This window comes from Physeter macrocephalus, chromosome 5 (assembly GCF_002837175.3).
Source record: "Physeter macrocephalus isolate SW-GA chromosome 5, ASM283717v5, whole genome shotgun sequence".
NCBI classification, from domain to species: domain Eukaryota; kingdom Metazoa; phylum Chordata; class Mammalia; order Artiodactyla; family Physeteridae; genus Physeter; species Physeter macrocephalus.
In genome coordinates, this window is record NC_041218.1 from 97,532,715 (window position 1) to 97,548,701 (window position 15,987).

Below are 15,987 nucleotides of genomic sequence, written 5' to 3' on the forward strand. Positions count from 1 at the left end.
AACTATGTACTATTTATGAATACATACATACATACAAAAAAGGAGTGAATGAGAAATATAAAGTTGAGAAAGGAGGTGACCTCTGGGCTAGATGGATGATGAAGTGAGTACTGAGGGATTCAAAGGTGGCTTCAAAGGCTTTGGTAATGTTCTATTTTTGAAGGGGGTTTGTGAACACAGTGGGTCTTCATTATTATTTTGCTTTAAAATGAATATATAAACTATACATTCTCATGTATGGTTGGTATATTTCATAACACAAAACAATACACTCTTTCATGCCACCAACAACATTGCAGCCTATGTGGCAAAGTGTTAATAACTTAAAATATAAAGGACATTTACAAATCAATGAGAAGTAAACAGATGAAAAAAACAAACACAAGCCATGCACCAAAAAATCACGAAAGAAGAAATATAAACAGGATTCACATTCAAATTCACCTGTGTCAAGGTGAGGCAAATTAAATCCAAGAGATGTGCTTTTTTGACTTTATGAGGAACAAAGATTAAAAAGGCCAGTAATGCTTCATTTTGGCTAAGGATTGGGGCAAGGGTCACTTGTATGTGCTCTCAAAGGAGAGGTCATTGTTACTGCCTTTTGGGGGATCATTTTATCTTCTACCAAATAGCTATGGTTAGCTCTGTGTCAGGCCATCTCTTAAGGGACAATTTGTCCGTGTAGATATATCAAGAATCTTTAGAACATGCAAATATTTTTACCCAGAAATTCTACTTTTAGGAACTACTCTTAAGGCAAAAATCAGAATTAGCCATAAAACACGTTCATCTCAGTTTGGTTTTTGGTAGCTAAATATTAGAAACCATGTAAAGAATACCTGGCTAAGTAAATCAGAGCATATTTATACATTGGAATTTCATGTTATAATCAGTGATGTACTAACAATGATTTAATGGAAATATGTGTGCAGTATATTAACTGAAAAACTCATAGCACAAAACAATATTTACATTTTGTCTTTCTATAGACATAGACATCATAATGTTGGAAGTTATTTCTTGATGGTAAGATTCCTGATGATTCTTTCCCCAACCATGATGCTTTCTCTGTATTTTCTAAATTTTTTTCTGAATATGTATTACTTTTAGTTTAAAAAAATCCTATGTTTAAAATAAACCATACATACGATAATACGAATAATAGTGTTCTCTTTTCCAAGGAGATCCGTAAGTCTATATCACCTTGCTTACTTCTGGATTTAGTTATATGACTGGTCAACAGCAGGTTGGTAAATCTTCAAAATAGGTTATGCTAAGTTTCATTATTTATCATAAGTGATAAAAGCGGGCAAATTTTAAGAGCTACCTAAATTAAAATTAGACTTATCATGTATGTGTTTAACTCATCAAATCTATTTGGGGCATGTGTTTCCTGTGATGAGATTCAAATGTAAGTTTCCTACATCAGCAATTTACTGATTAACCAATTAGAAGTTTTTAAAATCCACTATCTATAGCAAATAAGAGGAGTGATTGGAAATGCTGATTAACGTCTGACTTGTCTTCAGAAATAATTATTCTTTATTCCAATGTATCCTTTCTGGCAATATGGTGGAGAATTTCTGAAGAGCAAATCTCAGGTTACACCCCCGTTACGCAGTCTTTGGTGCGATGCTAATGCTCAACTTTTATTGCGTTGTCAGACAGTAACAGCTATACTGTCTGAGAACATTTTGAACTTGCTCTTTTAGCCTTTGGAGAGCTTTCTGTGCTGCAGACACCATTTATAGGGTTTTCCTTGGGTAAGGCTCGGTTTAGCTAATTTTCAAACCACAAGGAAGGAGGAATCTTTAGTAATAATGCAATATAAATGGCATGACTTAGGTTCCTTATTTCACTACGGTAGGAACTAGACGTAGGTCAGGCCAGCCTCGTCCTTGGATGCCTCAAGTATCTTGAACTGCTTCTCAAATGTGTTGGGTTTAGCAGAACCCATAAGACCCCGGTCCAGGCACTGTTTCCTCTTTGATTTTTAAGTCCCTGTGTATTTCAAGGGAAACTTAATCCATATGTTTCTGATTCATTTACATTTAACTCATCAAAATGTTGTCTTGAAGGAGCTATTTGATATCCAACAAATCTTTGGAGCCCTTTTCTAGGGGACTTTGAAAATCTTTATTCGGAGCCCCATGGAACAGAAAATTAGAGTCACTCTTGTGGTGTGTGCGTGTGCATGTGTGTGCTTCAGCAAGCCAGTCCAGCCACCCTCAGGCATGAGTTCAATCTAAAACTAACAAATAAGATGTCAGCCTGGAATTTTAACGTGGTCTAATGTCCTACCTACTAATTAGAGTCTCTTGTTGAGGGGGGGAGGGAAAGATTCTCACTCTGATCTAAACTGGTCCCAAGTCCATGAAAATGTTCACCATCTGTTAGCAATATAGGACCTAGCTGTGGCTGACAGTCATTGCCCGGTTCTTGGGTTCCAATCCACACTGAACTAGTTAGAATTATTTTATTGTTCTCATGGGTTCTGTGTTAAACCTGTAATGTCTTGGTTAAATTTTTATTGCCTAACCTTAGAGAAGGATGAAGAAATGAAACTGCCAGGGTCTGATAGTTATCTTGCCAATATCCTGGGTTAAGACTGCTTAACTAGCTTAATTTATACCCTTAGAATCGACCAGATTGTTGGTTTTAAATTCTTTCACTAAACCCTTTCGCTGCTCATGGAAGTGGTTCATTTTTCCTTTCTCCAAAAATATACAGTATGACAAGTTGAGATGGTATTTTCTGCCATTCAAATCAGCGAAAGGGAGGCTGATGTCAGAAAGGAAAAAGCACTTATGTTACTGACTATCTCCTAAGTGACAAGCACTTTATGGATTTATTCATTCAATATTCAACAAGATTTTACTAAGGACCCATTAAATCTCAGTGTTGTAGGCATTGTGATAGGTGGGGGGAAAATAGATGAATGAGATAAAGGTGTCCATGTGCCAGGGGCCAGTGAGATGGATGGTGTTGTGATAACCACAGTGTAAAGGGAAATAGAAAGTGCGGTACCACCTGGTAATGATGGCTGCCAGTTACTGGATAGTAACCTTGCATGAGATACTGTAGTACTTTGTAAGCATCATCTCGGTGACTCTTTACAAGAACACTGTTACTTGCCCCATTTTAAAGATGAGAAAACTGGCCACCCCAGCCTTTGGGGACAGGCCCTGGGAGCCCAGAGCCTGTGCTCTTATCCTCCAGAGTATGTGACTGTCATGCCCATGTCACTTACTGAATCGACTATATTAAGTCAGCCATAGTACCAGCCCAACTTTACCCATCATACTTACATCTTCTCATCATCGTTACCATTATCTGTGAGTTAATTCCCAATAGGTTAAAAAGGCTGAGATTCAACAGCTAGGAAACTTGTTCAAAGTCATCTAGCTGGTGGGTAGCAGAGCCAAGATTTTAACCCTCATCTCTCTGGCTGTAAACCTGGGAAACTTTTCCCACTACATCATGTTGTCTTGCATACTGTACTCAAATCACCTTCAAGTGTATAAATTTTGCTCCCGAAAGGCATGACTTCAAGCCAGAACGGGTTGGTAAACATACCCTTCCTTTTGCTAGCTGGTTTCACAATTCACAAAATAAAAGACAAGCTGTTGCAAACATTTCATCTTTTGTTTTCATTTAACTCACTTGCCAAGACCTCAAGAGGGACTCGCACAGTGCTTCTAAGGACCCGTTCTTTCTGTGGCTGTTAGTCATCTGTCTGGTGTCCCTGGTCAGCCGTGTTTGGCTTGGGAGGTGTCTTTTTCGGTTCATTTCATTTTGCATTCCTATCACCTGAACACAGAACTTTCCAGAGTCCCTTGAAAAATGCACCATCGGTAAGTCTTGAGACCTCATGAAGGTTATTAAATAGCACAAGCCCAATTCTGCCTTTGGGGTTATGGGGTATGTCGGGGGGGGACGTGGTAAGCTGAGGTACCCGAGCAAGGGTGATGACAAGCTCTGGGGGAAAAGCCCAGTATTTCATCCCATCCAGTCTTGAGTAATACTGGAGTGCCTTGACATATTCCTGGCTACAGCTCAGGGAGCCTTCCCCCCTACCTTGACATGCTTATGTGCAAATAAATGCAAGCTTGCCCAAGTATAATAATCACAGAGTGTTCTGTGTAATGAGGAAAATTGCCTGTAAATATCTGACAGCTGATTTAGACTCCATTTGAAGTGTATGAAAATCAACATGTTCCATGAACTTAGCCTTGCGTCAGAATCTCCTAGAGTAAAAGCTATTCCCTAGGTAGAAGCAAGGCACTTTGGAAAGCTCTGTTAACCACTTCGGGGCCCGGAGATGAATGAAAAAGTTAGCTAGAGACGTGGCATCCCAAGGGCTACCACCAGGGCATCCTTTTAAGACACCATGCTATCATATTCCCCTTTTCCTCCGGGCCACAGAGTCACTAATAAAAATGGAGGCTTCTCAGTAAAGCTCATCTGCCGGTAGGAATGAGTCAATAGAGCCTTTTTCATTTTCGTCCACAGACACTCCTCAGGCTGTCTAGCTCCGGCCCGGGAGCAAAAAGGAACACTCTTTAAAGAGCAATCATTAGGAATAATTGCTGCACGTCTTTACTTTTTGAGCCTCGAACGCTACCCTCTTTCCGTAAAACTTCCAGAAGGAGGCTGGAGGAAATTGCTCCTTTTCTTGCTTCATCCCTTCTCCCCACCATTGTGCAGACACTCCTTCCTGCCTCTCTCCTTCCTGCCTTCATGGAAGAGCGGTACTTTCTGTGCAGTTCAACTCATCTGCGTGCTTGTGACTCTGAAGTTCAAAACTCCTTAGGGACATTGCTTAAACCCTTCCTTCTTCACCACCTTTCATAGAAAAACAACCGCAAAAATCATTGATCTCAACACTTTCCTTCCCTCTAGCTGTTCTTGCTTTTGCCTTATCTCCCCCTTTTTCTTTCAGACATGCTTATTGGAATGGTCGGAACATGAAATGAAGTGCTTTCTCTGCTTCCTCTCCTCCACTCCCAGGCCAGCCCCGCTACTCAGCTGAACTTGCGTGACCAAAGTCACTGTGAATTTCCCTCTAGCTGAATCCACCAGATTCTTTTTCCCTTTTTTTAAAATTAATTTTTATTGGAGTATAGTTGCTTTATAATGTTGTGTGAGTTTCTGCTGTACAGCAAAGTATATCAGCTATACGTATATATATATATAATCCCTCTGTTTTGGATTTCCTTCCCATTTAGGTCACCACAGAGCACCGATTAGAGTTCCCTGTGCTATAGAGTAGGTTCTCATTACTTATCTATTTTGTACATAGTAGTGTATATATGTCAATCCCAATCTCCCAATTCATCCCACCCCTGCCTTCCCCCCTTGGTATCCATATGTCTGTTCTCTATGTCTGTGTTTCTGTTTCTGCTGTGCAATTAAGTTCATCTGTACTTTTTTTCTAGATTCCAGATATAAGCAATATTATACGATATTTGTTTTTCTCTTTCTTACTTCACTCTGTATGAAAGATTCTAGGTACATCCCCCTCACTGCAAATAACTCAGTTTTGTTCCTTTTTTATGGCTGAGTAATATTCCATTGTATATATGTACCACATCTTCTTTATCCATTCCTCTCTTGATGGACACTTAGGTTGCTTCCATGTCCTGGCTATTGTAAATAGAGCTGCCATGAACATTGGGGTGGCTGTGTCTTTTTGAATTACGGTTTTCTCAGGGTATATCCCCAGGAGTGGGATTGCTGGATCATGTGGTAGTTCTATTTGTAGTTTTTTTAGGAACCTCCATACCGTTCTCCGTAGTGGCGGTACCCACCTTTCCAGCCTTGATTACCATCCTGGTGGCCCGCCTTCCCTCCGTCCACTCCCTTGAAAAGGTCTCATTCTGTGACGTCTGCCGTACCTAGACTCCCTGTTTTCCCCTCGTCCTTCTAGACACACTTTCCAGATTTCCTCTGTGGATCTGAATCCCCTTCTTAAGGAGCCTCCATCACTGGTACACTGAATCCCATGGGTTCTTGTAAAACATGCAGATTCCCAGTCTTTCCCTCAGACTCTTACTGGATAGATCTGGACCTAAGCATTATATATACAATCAAATGTATATTTGGAAAGATAAATACACCCACACAATTTTGGAGTCTTGCCCAGGACCCCACTTTCTAAACAAGCACTCTAGTTGATGGTGATACTAGTGACCTGAGGGCCACACTTGAACAAACTCTGCTTGAAAACTGATGCCCCGTAAGTTTCATCTTTGGTCCATGGTCCTCCTGGGAGTAACTGACCAATGACTTAAACTCCTACGTACCCACTGATGTCTTTCCAATCTTTATTTCCAACTTAGATCTCTCTCCTTCTCTTTCTTTCTCTCTCCATCTCTCTCTTTCTGGATTGATAGATTCAACTTCCTACTTGGTTCTAAATGGATGTTACACAAGATGCTGAAACTTAACATAACCAAAACTGATCTCATTTCCTCTCAACCCAAACAACCAAAACAAGCAAAATTTAAAAACACACACAAACAAAACCAAAGGCTGTGTTCCTAACTTTTATTAATCATCAGTCAGCGATGATCTTCACCCTATGACCCTATGACCCAAACATGGAGCCTTTCACTCCCACAGCCAATGGATTTCAAGACCTCTTGATTCTCTTTCTGTGTCAGCTCTGAAATCACCCTCCTGTGCTACTGCATTAATACCTCATTACTAGGTAATTATGTTTGGCATTTTCTCCCCATTGTTCTCTCTGCCTTGGCCGCTCAATCCATCCTCCACAGTTCCATCGAAGTGACTAAATGGAAATCTGATCACATCATACCTTTACTAAAATAGAGGCTCCTGCAGGTTGGTGTCAGAATTCCTTAGGTTCCTGAGGTCCTTTTTGACGCAGCCTTGTCCTACTTTGCCTTTCTCTCAACCTCATCACGCACTCCAAACCTTAGAGCTTGCAGTTCCTTTAGGGCCCTCTCAACACTTCCCTGTTTTCTCACATGCTGTTCCCGTAAGCTAGAATGGCATTTTCGACTATTTTTCCCCCAGGTTGTCTCCTGCTAACTATTATTAATAATAATGATGATAATAAAATAATAAGTAACATCTAATGACGCTTACTGGGTGCAAATCAATGCTCTATACATATATACATCTTACTTAACCCTCACAGTCTTTGAGTTACTATCCTGTTTTTACTGCAAGGCCATTTATCACCAAGAAGCTAATTAATTAGCCTAGGATCACGCAATTAAGAAATGGTGGAGCAAGAGTTCAAACCCCAGTGGATGAATCTAGAACACATCCACCTAACCATGACCTTAGATCCGTGATCATCTCCTCTAGGGAGTTTCCCCCTGTTGTTTTCCTGTCCCTGCCCCATAGTGCCCTTCTCCACGCCTCTCTGCTCTTGTGACACTCTGCTGTTAGCTGATTGATAAATCTACCTCCCTCCAATCAAGACTCTGATTTCCTTGAAAGCAGAGCCTCTGCCATTTATTTTTGTAACCCCAGAGCCTAACAGTTTGTGTGTATAACAGAAGCTTAGGCAACCTAAATGTCCATCGACAGATGAATGGATAAAGATGTGGCACATATATACAATGCAATATTACTCAGCCATAAAAAGAAACGAAATTGAGTTATTTGTAGTGAGGGGGATGGACCTAGAGTCTGTCATACAGAGTGAAGTAAGTCAGAAAGAGAAAAACAAATACCGTAGGCTAGCGCATATATATGGAATCTAAAAAAAGAAGAAATGGTACTGATGAACCTAGTGGCAGGGCAGGAATAAAGACATAGACATAGAGAATGGACTTGTGGACACGGGGATGGGGGGAAGGGGTAGCTGGGGCGAGTGAGAGTAGCATCGTAAAATAGATAGCTAGTGGGAAGCAGCTGCATAGCACAGGGAGATCAGCTCGGTGCTTTGTGACCACCTAGAGTGGTGGGATAGGGAGGGTGGGAGGGAGGCTCAAGCCGCATAGCACAGGGAGATCAGCTCAGTGCTTTGTGACCACCTAGAGGGGTGGGATAGGGAGGGTGGGAGGGAGGCTCAAGAGGGAGGGGATATGGGATATATGTATGCATATGGCTGATCCATTTTGTTGAACAACAGAAATTAACACAGCGTTGTGAAGCAATTATACTCCAATAATGATGTATTAAAAAAAGCCTATGGGGCAGAGAAGGGATAAATTAGGCGTTTGGGATTAACATATACACATTACTGTATGTAAAATAGATAAACAACAAGCACCTACTGCATAGCTCAGAGAAATATATTCCATATCTTGTCATAACCTATAATGATAAAGAATCTGAAAAAGTATATATGTAACTGAATCACTTTGCTGTATACCTGAAACTAACACATTATAAACCATGTATACTTCAGTTAAAAAATAAATAGATAAAAATATTAAAAAAATTTTTAAGTAAAAAAATATATTGGGGGCAAAAAGCCTATGACTGAACAAAGAATATGGAGAAAGAAAGAGAGAAGACAAAGAGAGAGAACTTTGAGAGAGACTTATTCGTCTTCATACCCTCATAGTATTTCCCACAATTCTGTGCACAATGTTGCCTTGCAAAGATGTGTTGAAGGGAGTAGAGATGTACGCAAGTCTCTGAATTCTTGGAATAGGATGATGTTGATAATTTGATTTTGAATCAGTGAGCTGAAATCTAGGTCTTCCCTAAGGAAAGACAGATAGTGGGGAGTGAGGCCCCATGCCTTATTTATCTTTCCACATTCACAGTATTCCTCATAAAACTGCATACAATATCTCCTCAAACAATAGGAAATCACTGTTATAAAAACATTGTGCTTACATTTAAACAAATTATATTAACTACACACAAATGTTCTTTTTAGTGGGAATTCATTTATTCATTCATTCATTCATTCAAACATGATTTTATGGGAGGTGGCAGATACCTTTACTTAAAACCACTCCTACAGTAGATGTAGGAGTCTAGTCTTAAAGTTCTAAACAGATAAATATCCTTGTTCTCTTCTACCAAAAGAATGATGATTTTTATGCTGAAGCTCTATTCTTTCATCATGTGTTTTTGATTACCGCTTCCTTTTTTGAACATCTCTTCCACTAGTTAATTAAACCACTCATCTATTTTCTCAACAAGTATATACTGAGTGCCCTCTCTGTGCCAAGCATTATGAATACATTGTTGAGCAAACTAGGTTTGATATCCTCAAAGGGTTCCCACTTTATGATCTACTGGGGAGAGACCAAAAAAATTAAGCAGTCAATAAATAAATATCTAAATATATAAATTTGTCTTTCTCTGTCTGACTTACTTCACTTAATACGCTAATCTCTGGGTCCATCCATGTTGCTACAAATGGTATTATTTCATTCTTTTTTATGGCCGAGTAATATTCCTTTGTGTATATGTAACACATCTTCTTTATCCATTCATCTGTCAGTGGACATTTAGGTTGCTCCCATGTCCTGGCTATTGTAAGTAGTGCTGCAATGAACATTGGGGTGCATGTATCTTTTCGAATTAGAGTTTTTCTCTTTTCCAGATATATGCCCAGACAAAGGCAAATATCATATGATATAACTTATATGTGAAATCTAAAAAAATAATAATAAAAATGAACTTTTTTACAAAACAGAAATAGACTCACAGACATGGAAAACAAATTTATTGTTACCAAAGGGGGAAGGGGAGGAGGGACAAATTAGGAGTATAGGATTAACAGATGCACACCACTATATATAAAATAGATAAACAAGGACATCGTGTATAGCACAGGGAAGTATACTCAATATCTTGTAAGAACCTATAATGGAGAAGAATCTGAAAAAGAATATATATATATGTATCTATATCTGTACATATATATATATAACTGAATCACTTTGCTGTATACTTGAAACTAACACAACATTATAAATTAACTATACTTTAAAAAATAAAAATAATAAGTAAATCAATAAATATACATAGTGTAAAACCAAGTAAGTGTATGATGGAGACATCAGAGTTGACACCAAAACGTATCATCTGTGACATTCATTTGCTTTTTGAAAAAACGGTTGCCTTGAATAATCATTTAAACCATTTTGTGACCACCTGCTCTTAACCTGTTGCAACACGTCTTCACGACAGAGTGGGGCCTTGGTTTCTCTGTTTCTGGTGGAATAACTACATTAATAAGACTTTATAAAGAAGGTGATCTTTCAGTTGTTTCTGGAAAACAGGTAAATTTGGCTAGTGAAAATGAAGGCTGAAGGCATTCCGTGCTGAGACAATAATGTAAGCAAAGACACAGAGACCTTGCATCTAAGTGGGACAATGTAAGCGAATTTCGGTCAATGGAGTACAGGGGAAAAGTGATGTACAACACTTCCAAGTCTTATCATAGGATGCTCTGTGCAATCTTCCACATTCTCCTGTCCATCATCCTTTACCAGTCAGGTGCAGAGGATCCAGATGAGGATTCTTGGTGTCCCTGGGATCATGGAACCACTAGGGCCTCTAAATGACCACGTGGAAGGTCACTCTTGGGACACACAATTAGACTATTGCATGAGCAAAAGCTAAACCTATTATCAGGTGAAGCATCGAGATTTGAAGTTACTAATTCACAACAGCAGTTTTTGTATCCTGACTAATATGAGGAACCTAGACCGCTTTTGGATACCATATTCACTGATGGAGATGCTCTGTGAAAAAGAGACAGATTTCCTTTAAATAACAGGTTTAATACTATTAGCTGCCCTGCCAGGAGATTGATAAACTCATTTTAACATTGATGACTAAAGATGGTTGCAAAGAATCTGAAAAGCAGAGATATAATATCCACAGTGATAATGTGATTCTAGCAGAGCGTTTGTAACACAGTTAGTGCCCAATAAATATCCCTTGACGAAAGAAGTGTGAATGAGCATCTAAACAAAAGTTTTGATGGAATAATGAAGTGTTATAGGGATGGGGACTCAGATGCCAATCGGGGTTGCTCCATAACTTTAGGCATATCATAGTCAGCAAGAAAGGCCACCTGGCAGCAGGGCCAGAGTTGACCCCAGCAGCTAAAACACACCCCTTTCACCAAAATTCACTCTTAGTCTTTGGCCAAATCACAATTCAGATCCTCACACTCTAATATTTTTCAAAGGGGGTATAATGTTAAGTATATACAAGAAGCTTCATAACTGAATTTAAATGAGCGTATAACATAGAATAGGCTTGAATATTTTCTCAGAGATTTGGGTTCATCTCTATGGCACAGAAACTTAATGAGGGTTCCTTAATGTAAGGACATAACACTGATAGGAAGACTAGGGTTGGCCTTCCAGGGCTGGTACCATGGCTCTGTGATGTTATCAGGGTCCCCGGGTTCTTCTGTCATCCTGCTACCCCTCATCCTTAGCATGCAGTTATCGTCCACACACTGGTAGCCCCATGTTTACCTGGTCACTGTTCCATGTCCAGCTTCACATCTGCACTCCAGGTAGGAAAAAGAAGAGAAAACAAAACAATGAATGAAAACTCTTTGGACACTCTGGCGGCAATGGACTCTGAGAAGTTACAGCTTATTTGGGCATATTGCCTCACCCAACAAAATTGAGTTTCTGTTACTAAAAAATAAAACAATAGGTGTTGAGTAAACAACTAAGAGAGCCTGGGAGAGACCCATTTATTCATTTACTGAGTGTGGGGATACGATGGCAAGCAAAAGAGACATGATCCCTTTCTTCAAGAGGCTTAAACCTCCTGGGGGATAGCACTTTAACGAATACAGAATAATTTACTGAAATGAATGTCCCAGAGAAAGAATATGGTCCTATTGGTGTGTATAATAAAACCATCTCATCTAGAATGGATTATTAAGGAATGTTTCTATGGAAGAACAAATAAGTTGAAATCTAAAAAACCAGAAAAGTTTGAATATATGGCAAAGTATAGGGGGTGTATATATATGTATGTGGGAAGAACTTTCCAGACAAAGGGAGGGGTATGTGAAATTTTTCTTATATGAGAGAGAGAATGCAAATCTAAGAAATGGAATAGATTTATATAGAGAGCTACAGGTCAGAGAAGGAGTAGACAGTGATATGAGAAGGCGTTGTAAGACCTTACAAGGGGAAACTATCTAGGGATATGAAGCATCCTCATATTTGCACTGTGAAAGATCACTCTGCCTGCAGAGTGAAGGGTCAATGACTTATAATGAGCAGTCATGGGGTCCAGGTGAGAGGAAATGGTGACTTGGGCTAAGGTGCTGGCAGTGGCAATAGAGAAATCATACAGAGCTTTATAAGACATCAGAAGACAAAATGAGTGGAACGTGTAGATAAATTACAAAAGAAAACTTCAAAAGAAAATAATATCATAGAAGATATTGAATCCATGGAACATGAAGGGAGTTTATTTTTTTTAAAGAAGGAGAAGAAGATTCAGAAAACAAAAATGAGCTCTTGGAACTTGAAAATATAATGACAGATATTAAAACATTCAAAGGAAGTATTGCAAGTTGAGAAAATCTTTGAGAAATTAAAACCAAAAGATAGCGATAGAAAGCAGGAGAGCAAAGGAAAAAAGAAATAGAGGTTGTGATGGTTAATTTTAGGTGTCAGCTTGACTGGACCACAGGATGCCCAGACATGGGGTCAAATATTATTTTGGGCTTGTCCAAAAGGATATTTCTTGATTAAATTAACATTTGAATCTGTAGATTGAGGAAAGCAGATTGTCCTCCATATTGTGGGTGGGACCCATCCAAGAAATTAAAGACCTGGATAGAACCAAAAGGCTGAGTAAGAGGGAACTCCTCCTGCCTGACTGCCTTGAGCTGGGACATTGGTATTTTCCTGCCTTCAGATTCCAAATGAAATATCAGCTTTTCTTGGGTTTTGAGCCTACTGGCTTTTGGACTAAAACTTAGTCTGCTTTCCTGGTTCTCAGGCCTTTGGGCTTGGAGTGGAACCACACCATCAACTCTCCTGGGTCTCCTGCTTGCTCACTGCAAATCCTGGGACTTCTCAGCCTCCATAATCACTTAAGCTAATTCCTTATTATATATGTGCATGTGTGAGTGAGTGTGTGTGTACGTGCACATCAATACACACCCCTATTGTTCTATTAGTTCTGTCTCTCTGGAGAATTCTGACTAATACAGAGGCCATAGTTGCATCATCTGAATAACAAGAGTTCCAAAAAGAGAGAATATAAAAATATTCAGAAGAAAATTGTCAAAGAAATAACATAAGAAAAATTCCCAGAAGCCAAACATGAGTTTCTAAATTTAAGAACCTGAAGGAGACCAACAAAATGAATAGAAACAGAACACACTAAGCCCTTTTGGGAAATTTCAAAACACCCAGGGATTAAGAGAAGATCTTAAAATTTCCAGAGAGGGGAAAAAAGAAAAAGATAAGAAAAAACAGGTCATGCGCAAGGAATCAGGAATCAGAATGATGCCAGGCTTGTCAGCAGTCACAGCACAAATTAGAAGTCAGTGGATCTGTGGCTTATAAATTCTGAAGGAATGGGTGGTGCTTTGTAGGACAACTTGACATTTAAAGTAGACTCAGGAATTGCTTTGAGAAAATATTTTTTAAATAAATTAATTAAAACAATTACCTCATTATTAGAATTAGGAACATGGAGGTCATAGATGTCCTCAGAACAGATGTCTACTGTTTCACCAGTGTTGGGACTAAGTCCAGATTAGAATGAATTGAGAAATGAGTGGGAGGTAAGGAAATGCAACTCACAATTACAGACAAGAGAGGGTTAATCACTAAACTAATGAGTAGGGGAAAATCCTGAGCATGTTTCATGCCAATAGAAATAATCCAGTTGAGAAGGGCAGTTGGACACACTGGACAGAGTAGAAGTTACTGAGAAGCATCCAAGTACACTCCAGATAGAGTCGATGGCCTTGGCTAAGACAAAGGATAGCCCCACCTAATGCAGAAGGGAAGACATGGAGTCCAGGGCAGACCCTGGTTGATTTGAGTTTGGGCAAAATGCTAAAGGAGTTCCATCAGAGTAAAGACGGTTTGAAATACTCCTGCAGAATGTGAGGTAGCAAGAAGACTGAGAAGTCATGGATTCACAGAGCAGATGAGCATCTTTCCAAAGGCTTTGCTTCACTCTTGAACTTGGCCTGATTCTCTCTCACTGACCTTTTGTGAACAGGGTTTAAAGCCAGGGCCTTCTCTTAATAAAGGGGAAAAGAACTATCTAAAGAGATGGGCCTTTCCCTGTTTTGATTCATAAGAGAGAATTTGAGCATATAACTTTGAATGATGGTAAGCTTTTTCAGGGCAAGTGCCATGTCTTGTATTTCTGTGTATTGAGCACCTACTATATCTGAAATGTAAGTGCTCAATAAGTTTATCTTGAATGAATAAGGACATGAATGATCAGATGAATAGGGTTTTTTCTCTCCTTTTTGGCAAAGTCCCAGGATCTTTCTTACTTTGGATAACCTAACATTTGGCCAGGTATTGCTAAAGGCAGTAGGTAAATGGAGAGCTGGCGATCAATACGTCTAAGAATTTAAGACAGAGATTTCCAGTGTGCAGACCTTGCGAAGAGAGACTCCTTGTCCACGCTGAACGCATAACAGACACGCTAACCATGTTGCTGAATGTCCCAGAGTCACAACTGCTTATGTTTAGTCCTGTTCATTTAGTTTCCAGTTAAACAGGGTAAAAATATTTATTATAGCGGCTAAAGATTTAGTAAGCAGAGTCATTTCTGGGTATTTTTAGGCAACAGAATAGCCTAATGGCACAAATATTTAAATAGATAATTTATTATTTTTTTAAATCACTTTAATTTCGATTTAGAAAACATTACTGATTATTCTACTGATTTGCTGCCATGTTGAAATTAACCTGTATTTCCTCCCCCACTGAGAAGTATATGGGGTGTCAAGAACCAGGCTGGAAGTAGATACACATTTTGCAATATACATTGTAGGCTCCCCACCTAATGTCCTTAGCTAAGCAATTCCAAAAGTTCAAAGAATTCAGTTCACTTTTTCTCTCACATCCAATTTTCTGTAGCAAACTGTTGTCAAGCGTCTGAGCTGAAACAAGTCAGAGTTTGGATTCTTTGTCAAAAGGAAGTATCTTTCAAAAGGGGTCACTAAAATTAAGAAAGTGGTTATGCGGGGCATGGGAGGAGTGAGAGGGAGAACTGATGGGCAGGAAAGAACAAGACTCTGATCCCTCCAAAACCACACGGATGGGGAGAAGATGCCTGCGGGTGGCCACAGAAGGCCAGTGAAGAGTAAGCAGAAATATGGTCTGGCGTGGGGGCTGTTTGCCCAATACAGAAGTACCAGTTAAACCTCACAAAAGGTTCTCCTAGGATATTTCAGCTGAGAATGCCATGGTGGAGGGAGAGGGAAAGTGGAGTTCCAGGGCTGGGTGTTGACAGCAGGGTGAGGCCAGTGTTGGGAGAATGTGATGTGAACGGGTGATGCTGAAATGGGAAGGAACCAGCCTAATGGAACATAACTGTCCAATTACTGGCTTTGGGGACCATTCCGTGGAATGCAAGGCGGGTGGTCACAAGAAACTCAAGCTAAAGAGACTCCGGAGATTTTCATCGGAAAGGAGAGAACCTGGCAAGCCTGAAACCCACATTGTCACATTCACCCTCTGGCGATAATTACCCTCAGAGCAGGGTGTCTGCAAGAGCAGTACTAGTTTCACACTTACCGTATTTACCACATCGCCTGGCCATGGGTCATGGGGCTGAGGCTCAGAAGGAGATTCTTCTCTAAACCTCTGAGCTTTCATGTTCTTTGCTGTATTTCTTGCCAGCCTGGGACTGAAGATGACTGTCTCGTTATGGAAAAGTGACTCTGTGAAGAGGAATTCACTGCTCTGGGCCAAACCCATAAAGCCATTAATTTATACCATAAAACGGACACAGCCAGAGGAGGCCAGAAGTGGCACTGCTCTACTCAGAAGCTTTTCGCAAGTGTAAACCAAGCCC

At 39.8% G+C, this 15,987-nt stretch overlaps 1 long non-coding RNA gene across 1 annotated transcript; it reads right to left on the minus strand.

The window, feature by feature from the left end:
- Positions 1 to 9,963: 9,963 nt before the first annotated feature.
- LOC102976215 (uncharacterized) lies at positions 9,964 to 15,782 on the minus strand. Its single transcript, XR_449097.3, has 3 exons — positions 15,708 to 15,782; positions 11,439 to 11,468; positions 9,964 to 10,691 (listed from the first exon to the last, which is right to left on the minus strand). It is a non-coding gene; the product is annotated as an uncharacterized lncRNA (long non-coding RNA).
- Between the last annotated feature and the right edge of the window lie 205 nt (positions 15,783 to 15,987).